This window comes from Jaculus jaculus, chromosome 3 (assembly GCF_020740685.1).
Source record: "Jaculus jaculus isolate mJacJac1 chromosome 3, mJacJac1.mat.Y.cur, whole genome shotgun sequence".
NCBI lineage: Eukaryota > Metazoa > Chordata > Mammalia > Rodentia > Dipodidae > Jaculus > Jaculus jaculus.
The window spans coordinates 73,637,138-73,649,051 of record NC_059104.1 but is presented as its reverse complement, the minus strand read 5'-3'; positions in this window follow the sequence as shown (position 1 = coordinate 73,649,051).

The window sequence follows — 11,914 nt, the reverse complement described above, 5'->3', positions numbered from 1 at the left end:
ACATTTCCAATTGTAAACGAATATTTAAGAGTTCCATCAGCTGATTTTCTACTAAGAACATTCCCATTGCAAACTAACAGTGCATTCAAAGTTGTATAAGCTTATTATGAACTAAGAACATTTCCCATTCTAACCTAACAGTGATTTCATGGTTCTAAAAGTTGATCATGTACTATGAACATTTGTCATTGTAAACTAACAATGAATTCATAGTTCTATAAGCTGGTTGTCTGTTAAGAATATTTCCTTTTGCAAAGAAACTGAGAATTCATAGTACCATAAGCTGATTTTATACTAAGCACACTTCCCATTGCAAAACAATAGTGAATCTAAAACTGTAGAAGCAGATTCTCTGCTATGAACATTTCCTGCTGTAAACCGCTAGAGAATTCATAGAGTTATAATATCACTGTATTCTAAGAACATCTGCACTTGTAAAATATGAGTGAATTCTTAGTTCTATAAACTGATTGACTGCTAAGAACATTTCCAATTGCAAATTGACAGTGAATTAATAGTTATATAAGCTGATTGTCTGCTAAGAACATTCCCCATTGCTTAACAGTGAATTAAAAGTTTTATAAGCTGATAATGCACTATGAACATTTCCATTGTAAGCTAACAGTGAATTCGTAATTCTATAAGCTGATTGTAAGCTAAGAACATTTCCTGTTATAAACTAACAGAGCTTAATAGTTGTATCACCTGATTTTCTACTAAGAACATTCCCCATTGCAAACTATCAGTGTATTCAAAGTTATATAAGCTGATTATGAAATAAGAACATTTCCCATTCTAAAATAACAGTGAATTCACAGTTTTATAAGCTTAGTGAATGCTAAGAATATTTCCTTCTCTAAACTGCCAGAGAATGCATTGTTTTATAAGATTATTGTCTGCTAAGAAGATTTCCACTTGTAAACTAGGAGTGAATTCTTAGTTGACTGATAACCTGATTGACTGCTAAGAACATTTCCCATTGCAAATTGACAGTGATTTCATAGTTACATAAGCTGACTGTCTGCTAAGAACATTTCCTGTTGCATACCAACAGTGAATTCAAAGTTCTATAATCTGATCATGTACTACAAACATTTCCCATTGTAAACTAAGAGTGAATTCATAGTTCTATAAGCTGAGTGTCTGCTTAGAACATGCCCCATTGCAAAGTAACAGTTAATTCAAAGTTCCATAAGGTGATCATGTACTATGAACATTTGCCATTGTAAACTAACAGTGAATTAATAGTTCTCTAAGCTGATTGTCTGCTAGAAACATTTCCCATTGTAAACAAACAGTCAATTCATAAACCAATAATTGGCTAAGAACATACCCCATTGCAACATAACAGTGAATTCATTGTTCTATAAGTTGAGTGTCTGCTAAGAACATTCCCCACTGCAAACTATCAGTGAATTCAAAGTTCTATAAGCTGATCATTTACTATGAACATTTCCCATTGCAAACTAACAGTGAATTCATAGTTCTATAAGCTGATTTTCTACTAAGAACATTTCCACTTGAAAACTAACAGTGAATTGTTTTTCTATATGCTGTTTGTCTGCTAAGAACATTTCTACTTGTAAATTAAGAATGAATTCTTAGTTCTATAAGCTGATTGACTACTAAGAACATTTCCCATTGCAAATTGACAGTGGATTCATAGTTCTGTAAGCTGATCATGTATGATGAACATTTCCTATTGTAAACTAACAGTGAATTATTAGTTCTATTACCAGATTGTCTGATAAGAACTTTTCCCACTGTGAACTAAGAATTAATAGTTCTCTTACCTGAGTGTCTGCTAAGAACATTCCCCACTGCAAACTATCAGTGAATTCAAAGTTCTATAAGCTGATCATTTACTATGAACATTTCCCATTGTAAACTAACAGTAAATTAGTAGTTCTCTAAGCTGATTGTGCACTAGGAATACTTCCCGTTGTAAACTAACAGTGAATTCCTAGTTCTATAAACAGATAGTTGGCTAAGAACATATCCCATTGCAAAATAACAGTAAATTCATAGTTCTATAAGCTGAGTGTCTGTTAAGAACATTCTCCTTTGCAAACAAATAGAGAATTCATAGTTTTATAAGCTGATTTTCCGCTAAACACATTTCCTTTTGTAAACCAACAGTGAATATAAAGTCCTATAAGCAGATTTTCTGCTAACAACATTTCCTTTTGTAAACTTCCATTGAATTTATAGTTTTATAAGCTGATTTCTGCTTAACATTAACAGTGTATACTAATAGTGATAAGCTGGTTGTCTGCTAATAACATTTCCAATGTAGACTGCCAGAGAATTCATAGTTCTATAGACTGATTGTCTGCTAAGAACATTTCCTATTGTAAACTAACTAAGATTTAATAGCTGTATAAGCTTATTGTCTGCTAAGAACATTCCCCATTGCAAACTAACAGTCAATTCAAGGTTCTATAAGCTGATCATGTACCACAAACATTTCCCAATTTAAACTAACATTGAATTCATAGTCCTATAAGCTGATTGTCTGCTAACAACACTTAAACTTATAAAATAAGAGTGGTGTTCTCTATGCTGGTTGTCTGCTAAGACCCTTCCCATTGTAATCTAACAGAGAATTCATAGTTCTATAACGTGAGTATCTATTAAGAACATTCCCCATTGCAAACTAATAGAGCATTCAACGTTCCATAAGGTGGTTGTCTGTTAATAACATTTCCCTTTGCAAACAAACAGGGAATAAATAATTTTATAAGGTGATTTTCCCCTAAGCACATTTTCCCATTACAAACCAACATTGAATATTAAGTTTGATATGCAGATTTTCTGCTAAGAGCATATCCTATTATAAACTGCCAGAGAATACATAGTTTTATAAGCTGATTGTCTGCTAAAAACATTTCTAATAGTAAAATGACAGAGAATTCATAGTTGTATAGGCTGATTTTCTGCTAATGCTAAAAACATTTCCCATTGTAAACTAACAATGTTTAATAGTTCTGTCAGCAGATTTTCTAAAAAGAACATTCCCCATTGCAAACTAACAGTGCATTCAAAGTTGTATAAGCTGATCATCAACTAAGAACATTTCCCATTGTAAACTAACAGTGAATTCTTAGTTCTATTAGCTGTTCATGTACTACAGACATTTATCATTGTAAACTAACAGTGAATTCATAGTTTTATAAGCTGTTGTCTGTTAAGAACATTTCCCTTTGCAAACAAACAGAAAATTCATAGTTCTATATGCTGCTTTTCTGTTAAGCACATTTCCCATTGTGAAACAACAGTGAATATAAAGTCATAAAAGCAGATTTTCTGTTAAGAACATTTCTTGTTATAAACTGCCATATAATTCATAGTTTTATAAGATCATTGTCTGCTAAGGACATTTCCACTTATAAACTAAGATTGAATTCTTAGTTCTATAAGCTGATTGACTACTAAGAACATTTCCCATTGTAAATTGACAGTGAATTCATAGTTCTATAAGTTGATTGTCTGTTAAGAAAATTACCCATTGCATACTAACAGTGAATTCAAAGTTCCATAAGCTGATCATGTACTATGAACATTTCCCATTGTAAACTGGCAGTGAATTCATAGTTCTATAAGCTACTTGTCTGCTTAGGAAACCCCCCATTGCATACTAACAGTGAATTCAAAGTTCCATAAGCTGATCATGTACTATGAACATTTCCCATTGCAAACTAACAGTGAATTCAAAGTAGTATAATCTCATCATGGACTAAGAATATTTCCCAGTGTAAATAACCATGAATTCAATGATATATAAGCTGGTTGTCTACTAAGAACCATTCTCATTTGAAATAAACTGAGACTTCATTTATCTCTATGCTGATTGTCTAGTAAGAACATTTCCCATTCTATACTAACAGAGAATTCATAGTTCTAGAAGCTGAATATCTGCTAAGAACTTTTACCATTGCAAAGTAACAGTGAATTCAAAGTAGTATAATCTGATCATCTCCTAAGAATATTTCCCATTGTAAGCTAGCTGTGAATACAATGATCTAGAAGGTGATTGTCTACTAAGAACATTTCCCTTTGCAAAGTAACAGTGAATTCAAAGTAGTGTAATCTGATTATCTACTAAAAACATTTCTCATTGTAAACTAACCATGAATATAAGGATCTATAAGCTGATTGTCTACTAAGAGCATTTCCCATTATAAGCTAACAGAGAATTCATAGTGCTATAAGCTGATTGTGTGATAAGAACAGTTAAAATTGTAAACTAACAGGGAATATAATGATCTATAAGCTGATTGTCTACTAAGTACATTTCCTATTGTAAACTAACACTGAATTCAATGATCTATAAGCTGATTGTCTACTAAGAACATTTCCCATTGTAAACTAGCATAGAATACACAGTTCTATAAGCTTATTGTCTTCTAGGCACATTTCCCATTTTTAAATAGCACTTAATACATAATTCTATAAGCTGATTGACTGCAAACAACTTTTCTCATTGTTAACTAACCGTGAACTAAATGATCTATTAGCTGATTGTTGACAAAGAATAATTCTGATTGTAAGCTAACAGAGAATTCATAGTGCTATAATCTTATTATCAGTTAAGAACATTTCACATTGTAAACTAACAGTGAATTAAATGATGTATATGGTGATTGTCTACTAAGAACCTTTCCCATTGTAAACTAACAGTAAATTCAAAGTTGTATAAGCGTATTCTGTTTATGAACATTTCCCATTGCAAACTAACAGGGAATTCAATGATCTATAAGCTGATTGTCTACTAGGAACATTTCCCATTGTAAAATAACAGTGAATTCATAGTTTTATAAGCTGATTGTCTGTTAAGAAAACCTCTCTTTGCAAAGAAACTGAGCATTCTTAGTTCGGTAATCTGATTGTCTGCTAAGCACATTTCCCATTGTATACAAACACTGTATATAATGTTGTATAGGCAGATTGTCTGCAAAGAACATTTCATGTTTTAGACTACCAGAGAATTCAAAGTTTTATAAACTGATTGTCTGCTCAGTATATTTCCACATGTAAACTCTGAGTGAATTCTTAGTTTCATAAACTGATTGTCTGCTAAGACCATTTGCCATTGTAAACTAACTGAGCAGTCATAGTTCTATAAGCTGATTGTCTGTTAAGATCATTTCCCATTGTAAACTAACAGAGTTCATACTTCTATATGCTGATTGTCTGCTAAGTGCACTGCCAGTTGCCTATTAACAGTAAATTAATAGTCCTCGAAGCTAACTGCATACTAGGAACATTTTCCATCATAAAGTAACAGTGAATACATAGTTCTATAAGCTGATTGTCTGCAGAAAAAAAAAAAACTCCCATTGCAAATTAACACTGAATTCTAACTTCTATAAGCTGATTATCTGCTAACAACATTTCCCATTGCAAACTGACAGTGAATTAGTAGTTCTCTTAGCTGATTGTCTACTAGGAACATTTCCCTTTGTAAACTAACAGTAAATTCATAGTTCTGTAAGCGGACTGTCTGGTAAGAACATTCCCCATTGCATAATAACAATGAATTCGTAGTTCTATAAGCTGATTGGCTGCTAAGAACTTTCCCCATTGTATACTAACAGTGAATTCTATGTTCTATAAACTGATCATGTACTAAGAACACTTCCCATTGGAAACTAATAATGAGTTTGTAGTTCTATGAGCTGATTGTCTGCTAAGAACAATTCCAATTGTAAACTAACTGAGAATTCATAGTTCTATTAGCTACATATCTGCTAAGAACAGTCCCTATTGCAAACTAACAGTGAATTCAAATCTCTATAAGCAGATCTGTACTACGAGCATTTTCCATTGTAAACTAACAGTGAATTAATAGTTCTCTAAGCTGTTTGTCTACTAGGAACATTTCTGTTAGTAAACTAACAGTTAATTCATATTCATATAAGCTGATTTTCTGCTACAAACATTCCCAATTGCATACTAACAGTGAATTCAAAGTTCTATACGCTGATCGTGTTACTAAGAACATTTCCCTTTGTAAAGTAACAGTGAATTAATAGTTGTCTAAGCTGATTATCTACTAGGAACATTTCCCTTTGTAAACTAACAGTGAATTCATAGTTCTATACATTTATTGTCTGTTAAGAACATTTGCCTTTGCAAAGAAACAGGGCATTCAAAGTTCTATAAGCTGATTGTCTGCTATGCACTTTTCCTTTTTGTAAACTGCTAGAGAATTCAAAGTTTATAAGCTGATTGTCTGCTAAGAACATTTCCCTTTCCAAACTAACAGTGAATTCATAGTTCTATAAGTTCATTGTCTGCTAAGAACATTTCCCTTTCCAAACTAACAGTGAATTCATAGTTCTATAAGTTCATTGTCTGCTAAGAACATTTCCCATTGCAAACTAACAGTGAATTAATAGTTCTCTAAGCAGATTGTCTACTTGGAACATTTCCCATTGTAAACTAAAAGTGAATTTACAGTGCTGTAACCTGATTGTCTGCTAAGAACATTTCCTATTGTAAACTAACTGAGAATTCATAGTTCTATAAGCTGAGTGTCTGCTAAGAACATTCCCCATTGCAAACTAATAGTTAATTCAAAGTTCTATAAACTGATCATGTACTTTGAACATTTCCCAATATAATCTAACAGTAAATTCATAGTTCTATAAGCTAATTGATTGTTAAGATATAAAGGGAAGAGAATGGAAGGGAGGAGGGTACTTAATAAGTTGGAATTGTATATATGCAAGTAGAAGAATAGATTAACGGGGGTAAAAAGGCCCAAAGTGAAGTCAGGGGAAGAGATTGAGTAAAGGAATGGTGAATGGAGGGTTAATCAAATTCTAGGAGTATGCAAATAAATCATATGGAATCCTCCAGTTTCAGACAATGGAACATTCAGGAGCCATAGACTGTTGTTAGAAAATTTTCAGTGCCGGGGATGGGATACCTCCAGTGAGTTGGCCAGGGAGGTCCCTGATGCCCCCAGAACATTGTAAGCTATTGAGGAGGTCCTTGGTTTCCCACCAAGAATAGATTGTAAGACCCTATTGTTGAAGACTTCACATACTTGGGCTGCAAGGCCACTGAGAAATCCTGATGGAACTGCACTGATAACCTCCTCCATGTACACCAGCTGACAGAAACCTGAAAGAAGCCATTCTACATGTAGTTCAATGGGAGAAAGTGATATAACCAGTGAAGATACCCAATAGTGGACACTGCAATTCTTATAATTGGCCAGCCAGGAAAAATGAACCAATGGGTGCAATAGTGGCACGTCTGTCATGGTGGAAACCAACTGCCCTCCAATTGGACTGGAGGCCCGTTCCATGGGGGGAAATACATCCCTGATACTGAAAACTTAAAACAGGGGCATTCATGAGCCTTAGGGGTGTAACATCTGCTGATGTCTGGAAAAATATATATCGTATGCTTATCAAACTGCCCAGTAGGCATTTCTCTTAATATTTATACCCTTATATTTATGCTACTCTCACTTTGGGTAGAGAATCTTCTCTTTTCAGATGGCAGTGACTTTGGGATGACTCAGAAGGTATCATAGTGCTGAAAAGAAGTGGCTGGAGTACTGAGAAACATCTCGATCACACCTTCCAAGGCTCAGGGTGTAATTCATAAGAGGTGGCAGAAAAAAATGTAAGAGCCAAAGGAAGGGTAGGACTCCATACAACATGCTCCCTCCACACATAAAATGGCCTGGATATCCATGACCTCATAGTGCCTGACACTACCTAAACAAGGCCATCATAAGAGGAGGAAAAGACCATGACACAAAAATAAGAGAGAGACTGACTGAGATGGGGAGAGGATATGATGGAGAATAGAATTTCAAAGGGGAAAGTGGGGGGAGGCAGGGAGGGTATTAACATGGGATACATTTTATAATCATGGAAAATGTTAATAAAAATTGAGAAAAATAAATAAATAAATCATTGTTAATACTGTAAAAAGAAAAGAATATTTCCTGTTGTAAACTGAAAAGAATTTATAGTTCTATAAGCTGAGTGTAAGATGAGCACTTTTCCCTTTGTAAACTAACAGTGAATTCATAGTTCTATAAGCTGATCATGTACTATGAACATTTCCAATTCTAAACTATCAGTGAATTTGTAGTTCTATAAGCTGATTGTCTGTAAGAACATTTCCACTTGTAAACTAAGAGTGAATTCTTAGTTCTATAAGGTAATTGTATGGTAAGAACACTTCTCATTGTAAACTAATGGAGAATTCATAGTCTATAAGCTGATTGTCTGCTAAGAACTTTTCCCTTTACAAATTAACAGTGAATTCATATTTCTATAAGCTTATTCTCTGCTAAGAACATTCCCCATTTTAAACCGCCAGAGAATTCATAGTTTTATAAGCTGATTGTCTGCAATGAACATTCCGTGTTGCATACAAACAGTGAATTCAAAGTTCTGTAAGCTGATCATGTACAATGAACATTTCCCATTGTAAACTAACAGTGAATTCATATTTCTATTCGAAGATTACCTGCTAAGAACATTTCCCATTGTAAACTAACAGTGTTTAATAGTTGTATCAGCAGATTTTCTACTAAGAACATTCCCCATTGCAAACTAACAGTGAGTTCAAAGTTGTATTAACTGACTATGAATTAAGAGCATTTCCCATTTTAAACTAACAGTGAATTCACAGTTCGATAAGCCCAATGACTGCTATGAACATTCCCCATTGCATACTAACAGTGAATTCAAAGTTCTATAAGCTGATCATGTATGATTAACATTTCCCTTTGTAAACTACAGTGAATTTGTAGTTCTATGAACTGATTGTCATCTCAGAACATTTCCTGTTGTAAACTAACTAAGAATTCACAGTTAACCTGTGTGTCTCCTAAGAACATTCCCTTATTGCAAACTAACGGCGAATTCAAAGTTCTATAAACTGATCATGTACTATGAACATTTCCCATTGGAAACTAACAGGGAATTCAATGATCTATAATCTGATTGTCTACTAAGAAAATTTGGCCTTGTAATCTAAAAGAGAATTCACAGATCTATAAGCTTATGGTCTGACAAGAACACTTCCCATTGCAAACTAACAGAAAATTCATAGTTCTATAAGCTGATTGTCTGACAAGAACATTTCCCATTTTAAGCTAACAGTAAATTCAAAGTTGAATAAGCTGATTGCTTTTAAGAACATTTTCCATTTCAAACAGGGAAGTCCTAATTATTTAAGCTGATTGTCTGATAAGAACATTTCAAAGTTGTATAAGTTGATTGTGTTTATGAACATTTCCCATTGTGAATAACAGGGAATTAAGTGATCTATAAGCTGATTGTCTACTAAGAACTGTTCTCATTGTAAAGAAACAGAGAGTTGATAGTTCTCTAAGCTGATTGGCTGATAAGAACATTTCCCATTGCAAACTAACAGTGAATTCAAAGTAGTATAATCTGATAATGTACTAAGAATATTTACCAGTGTAAAGGAACTGTGAATTCAATGATCTGTAATCTGATTGTCTACTAAGAAACATTCTCATTGTAAACAAACAGAGACTTCATAGTTCTCTAAGCTAATTGCCTGGTAAGAACACTGACCACTGCAAACTACCTGTGAATTCAATGATCTATAAGGTGAAGGTCTATTAAGAATATTCTCCACTGTAAACTAACAGTGAATTCTTAGTTGTATAAGCTGATTTTCTGCTAAAAACTTTTCCCATTGTAAACCGACACAGAATTCATAATTCTCTAAGCTAATAGCCTGTGAAGAAATTTCCCTTTGTAAACTAACAGTGAACTCAAAGTACTCTAAACTGATCATCTACTAAGAATATTTCCATTGTAACCTACAATATATTTATAGTCCTATAAGGAAGTTGATGCAAAGAGCATTTTCCATTGAAAACTAACAGTGAATTCTTAGTCCTATAGGCTGATTGTCTACTAAAAACATTTCCTATTTTAAACGAACAGAGACTTCATAGTTTTCTAAGCTGAGTGTCTGGTAAGGACATTTCCTATTGCAAACTAACAGTTAATTCAAAGTAATATAATTGGATCATTTACTCAGAACACTTCTTATTATAAACTAACCCACAATTCAATGATCCACAAGCACATTGTCTACTAAGAACATTTCCCATTGTAATTTAACAGAGAATTCCCAGTTGTATAAGCTGATTGTTTGACAAGAACTTTTCCCATTCTAAACTAACAGTAAATTCAAAGTATAAGCTGGTTGTGTTTAGGAACATTTTTCATTGAAAACTAACAGTTCATTCAATGACATATAAGTTGAATGTCTACTAAGAACATTTCCAATTGTAACTAACAGAGAATTCACAGTCCTATAAGCTGATTGCCAGACATGAACATATCTCATTTTAAACTAAGAGTTAATTCAATGATGTATAAGCTGATTATCTACTAAGATCATTTGTCATTGTAAAAGAACAGGGAATTCATAATTCTATAAGCTGATTGTCTGATAAGAACATTTCCCATTGTAAATTACAGGGAATTCAATGACCTATAATCTAATTGTCTACTAAGGCCATTTCACATTGTAAACTAACATAGAATTCATAGTTATTTTTGGTGAGTGTCTGATAAGAACATTTCCCATTGAAAAGTAATAGAGAATTCATAGTACTGTAAGCTGATTGTCTGCTAAGCACATTTCCCATTGTTAACTAACAGTAAATACATTAATGTATAAGCTGATTGACTGTGAAAACCATTCCCCATTGTAAACTAACCTTGAATTCAATGATGTATAAGCTGATTGTCTACTAAGGATATTTCCTATTTTAGGCTAACAGATAATTCATAGTTCTATAATATGATTGATTGATAAGAACATTTCACATTGTAAAATAACAGTAAAGTCAAAGTTGTATAAGATGATTGTGTTTATGAACACTTCTCATTGCACACTAACAGGGAGTTCAATGATGTATAAGCTGATTGTCTACTAAGAAGTTTCCCATTGTAAACTAACAGAGAATTCACAGTTCTAAAAGATGATTGTCTGTCAATAATATTGCCCAGTGTAAAGTAACAGAGAATTCATAGTTCTATAAGCTCATTGTCTGACAGGAACATTTCCCATTGTAAACTAACAGTTAATTCAAAATTCTACGATCTGATTGTGTTTATGAACATTTCCCATTGCCAACTGACAGGGAATTCAATGATCTATAAGTTGATTGTCTACTAAGATCATATCCCATTGTAAACTAACAGAGAATTCATAATTCTATAAGCTGATTGTCTGATAAGAACATTTCCCATTGCAACCTAACAGTATATTCAATGTTGCATAAGCTGATTGTTTTCATAAACATTTCCCATTGAAAACAAACAGGGAATTCAATGATCTATAAGCTCATTGTCTACTACAATACTTCCCATTGTAAACTAACAGTAATTTCAAAGTTGCATAGGCTGATTGTTTTTATAAACATTTCCCATTGTAAACTAAGTCAATTCAGTGATGTATAAGCTATTAAGAACATTTCCCATTGTAAGCTATGAATGAGTTAATAGTTCTCTTAGCTGATTGTCTACTAGGAACATTTCGTGTTGTAAATTAATAGTGAATTCACAGTTCTACAAGCTGATTGTCTGCTAAGAACATTCACAATTGAAAAGTAACAGTAAATTAATGGTTGTATAAGCTGATAATCTGTGAAGAAATTTTCCATTGTAAACTAACAATGAATTGAAATTTCTATAAGGTGATTGTCTTCTAAGAACATTTCCCCTTGTAAATAGTGAATTCAATGATCTATAAGCTGATTTTCTACTATGAACATTTCCAATGGTAAACTCACAGTGAATTGAAGGTTCTATTAGATGGTAGTCTTCTATGAACCTATTCCATTGCAAACTGTCTGCGAATTCAATGATGTATAACCTTATTGTATAAC